The 4,135-nt window shown below is 48.1% G+C and overlaps 1 pseudogene; it reads right to left on the reverse strand.

The window, feature by feature from the left end:
* Nucleotides 1–2,903: 2,903 nt before the first annotated feature.
* Nucleotides 2,904–3,753, reverse strand: LOC144291200 (nuclear transport factor 2 pseudogene; annotated as a pseudogene).
* Between the last annotated feature and the right edge of the window lie 382 nt (nt 3,754–4,135).

Genomic DNA, 4,135 nt, shown 5'->3' on the forward strand with positions numbered 1-4,135 from the left:
GAAGAAATGATGAACAGTGGCTCCTGATCAAGAATGAGGTTTAGGGATGTGAAGGGAGCATTAAGATTAAGAGAAGTAATTGCCTTAGTAACAGCATCATGTTTTAGAGGAATAAGCACATTTGCATTTGTCATTGGAATAATTCAGTCTACAACAATCAAATCAAATGGAACAATGAACTCTCCTACTCTATTTCTCTTGGTAAAAACAGAGCTCTTCATCTGAGATCTCCAACATTAACAAAAGAATGCTATTTTTATAGACTTTATTGTGTTTTTTGTTGTTGTTGTTGTTGTTGTTGTTAAATACTACTCAGGCATTGGGGCCAGTAGGTGCTAGGAAAAAGGAGGAAACAAAACAGAGTCCCTGCCTTCATGGAGCAGATGTTTCACTTGGGGAGGCAGTGATAGAGCCTACAGGGAACAACACTAAGGAGCCCTGAGATCACAGCAGCAATTTGGTGGTCACAGATGACCCCTCCAAGGAAGGGGTTTTGGAAGTGAGAGCTGAAGATGAGTAGAGGTGGGCCAGTGGTGCGGAGGATGTGCTTTTCCAGCAGAGATGTCAACACACACAATGGTGGGTGGGAAACCACATCTTCCAAGTGACGCTTGGGGAGTCATGTGAATAGGTACAGAATGAGCCCAATGTGGTTGTAAGATTGGCAAGAACCAGGCACATGAGTAGTGGGCTGATGGGGATCCTGTTCCTAGAGCCACAGAAAGCTATTGAGAGTTCCTGACCTGGGGAGCGGAAGGCTCAGGGTGGGCTCTGTGGGATGAGTTAGAAGGCTATTGGCGGTGATGCTGGCTTGGATCAGGCAATGGAATCTCTTGCTCTTTTCATCTTTGGGGGACTTGCCAACAACTGAATTAAATCCTTTGAGGGATGAGTGGACAGCATTCCCATTTTCAGATGAGGAGACCATCAGAAAGGGCCCCAAATTAAGTTATTTCTGCACCCTTTGGGTAGTGAAGAGGAACAAGTTCTTGGAAAGGCTGAGACTACAGGCCACATGGAGCCCAAGGGTGTGGGCTGCTGAGAGATTGGTTCAGGACTGCATCCCCCCCTTGGCAATGCCCCAGTTGCCATTTCTAGCTCCTTCTGATCCACCATGGGTGTGTTTTTCACCCAACAGATCTTGAGGACGACAGGTTTATAATAGGAAATCAAAGCTGAGCTTTGGCATGGGACCTATGAACGAGTTCCTAAGAGTCTTGCTGATTAGGAACAGAGGAGAAGGCCGGTACGTTAGATCAGATTGTGAATTACAGTATGTCGTCAGAGGATCAGTGTGATGACTACCAAGAATAAAGGTAAGTCAGTTAGGAGTCATGTATACAAAATGGTTTTCCTTTGCCTAATAAACTAATTTGCTGCACAGTGTCATCAGACGCTGGTATATTCCCATCAACTGTGGGAAAAAGAATAAGAAAGTTTTAATAATAAGCCAGTCATCACCTATTATTTACCATGTACCGTAATAGAATCCAATCCTAACAACAAACCATTCACGGCAGGAGGTCTATTATCACACCCATTTTGCAGATGGACAGAGCTAAGGCTCAAAGAGGTTAAGTAAGGCACCCAGGGTCACACAGCCTAGGGGAGGGGGTCAGAACCTGAGATTGCCTGGTGTCCAAGCTTGTAATCTACGCTAGCAGTGGGGAAGGCAGGGAGGGATCTGTGTGATTTACTTCTTTTGCAAATTAGAATGAGCTGGGGGGTGGGTGGGTCTTCCTCTGCGAATGTCACTCTCAATTGCCGGCACTGGTGGCTCCAGGAAGTGTGTAGAACCCTGAACCCTGGGTGTATCAAGGATATGGGTGTGGCCAGGGAAGGTCAAGTGCCAGTGTGTCCCCTCAGGAAAAAGGTTGAGAACCAGTGGCTTAGTAAAGAAATCACGAAGACTGACTGGGGAGGGAGGGAGAAGTGATGTCAGGGTGGGGCTGCCTGGGGACACTCTTCTTCCACTTTCAGCCTCCTCTTCTACTCTGCGTCCTGGGGGCCTTCTCCAAGGTGTTTGTTTTGTGTCCCTAGGGCCATCTGCAACCACGTGGCTCTGTGACTCTGGAAATGCCCTGGGTACATAATCTAAATCCTAAGGACAACTGTCTGCTATGGGGTCCCGGGCAGTGAGGCTTGCTGGGACCCGGAATCCTCCTCATCCAAAATAACCTCAGCGGCCCCCAGCTCTGGCCTCTCTGACACAGGCTCTCCAACAGCAGCTGGAGGGAAACATCTGGAGATCAGCTTGACACCATCACCCACTGACCTTGAGACTCCTCGGTGGTTGCCTTCATCCTTGCTCGTAATGCCATTGCCTCTTGGATCTGCCCTCCTCTTCATCTCCAGCCCTGGCTCTTGCCAGAGATCCCTCATTCTATCTTGCGGCTATTGAGCCACTGGCAATTCCCCAAATGCCCCTGTGGACCGTCTCTCTTTCTTAACTTCACATGCACTGAACCCCCCCACCTGAAATGAAAACTCTTTCTTAACCTTCTCTCCTTTTTTTTAGAAAATTGTTGTCATTTTATTATATCATAAGCCATTGAAACATCCGAACAAATCAATATTTGGGCGGTCACTATCTGGGCGGTGAGGCAGCTGCTTTCTCCTTCACTTCTTTGGGTGACTAGAGCAACTTGTCAGTAGATTAAAAAAAAAAAAAAGACAACCTTTTGCATTCCTTAAGTCTTTCCAAGGCATGTGCTGGTACGACTCAAACTTCTGTCAGATGCAACTAGTCTAGCATCCAAACACGCACAGTAGTAGCAGCGCACTGCGCCCGCTCCCACCACAGCCCTGCTCATTTGTGTGTGATATTTGGAGCATCTGGAGGAGTGTGAATAGTATCAGGAAGAGGAGGGAGGAGGAAACCGCATGAGTGCCTGGCTGGAAAGAGGTCAGCTGAAGTCGTGCAGGGCAAGCCTGAACACGGCATTGGTGCAAACCCAAGCATCATTGATGTTCTTTAATAGGAACATCTGGTGGAACCGCATGATGGGGTCTTCATCCGCCGTGAGCTGGCCCACAACCATGCTGATGATGCAGCTATCTGGCGTGGGCTGATGGTCCTGTGCCATGAGGCTGTGCTGGATTTTCTGGAACGGAAGGCTAGACAACTTCCCCGCAATGGCAGCTTTCCCCTGGAACTGCTGTCCTTCCCATGCAAGGCATGATGCATCAATAGACATTGTGTCTAGTTGGGTTCTGTCATTATCAAATAACTGGTAGTAATGCTGAATGAGGCTGGATCTGATCTGCTCCCAAATTGGCTGGCCTCCCATTCTGGAGTGTCACCCGGCCTCGTTGGACCCGAGGGGCTGGCACGATGGCAGCAGTGGCGGTGATGGCCATTAACCTTCTCTTCATTACTCAACCAATTCCTCTTCATCTCTGAGACTCAGCTCCAGGGTAACCTTCCTTCTTCTCTCTACTGAGGTCATACTTGCATCATAGAATTTCTCACCTTGCATATGTGAGGTGTGTGTGTGTGTGTGTGTGTGTGTTCTGCTGTTCTCCCAGGTGAATCACACGCTGCTGACACCTGAGAAGCACTGGCCTTCCCCTGGGGGAAGAGAGAATGAGCATCCCGCCAGGGTCTGCCCCTTTTGTTCGGTGTCGTGCCAAGGCGAGTGACAGAGGCTGCACTTGAAACTACGTCTTCGGGTGGCAAGCCTGCATTTGTCCCTGTTATGGCTGCATCACTGGGGTTAGGAGCGTGAGCCGTGAATGTAGACAAACGTAAGTGCTCATCCGATCTGCCACCTGTTATCTGTGTGGCTTTGGGCAAGTTGCTTGACCTCTCTGAGCCTCAGCTTCTCATCGGTGGGGTGGAGAAAACTAAAGTAGAATTCAATGCAACAACCGATGCAAAGAAAATATTTTATGCACAGCACCTCCCGACCAAGTGCTCAGCAAATATCAGTTATGGACGCTGCACGTAAAACAGGGGCTTTTATCATGCATGGACGTTTAATCTCACTGAAGCAGCTACTCAATCACACACGTATTAATTAGGCGACTTTATAATTCAGGGTGTTTGCCAGATGCTAAAAATAGAAGAAGACTCCACTCCATCTAATGAGACCACAGAAGATTTAGGTAATAACATAACAGATAATTCAAATTC

Source organism: Canis aureus, chromosome 2 (genome assembly GCF_053574225.1).
Source record: "Canis aureus isolate CA01 chromosome 2, VMU_Caureus_v.1.0, whole genome shotgun sequence".
Taxonomy (NCBI): domain Eukaryota; kingdom Metazoa; phylum Chordata; class Mammalia; order Carnivora; family Canidae; genus Canis; species Canis aureus.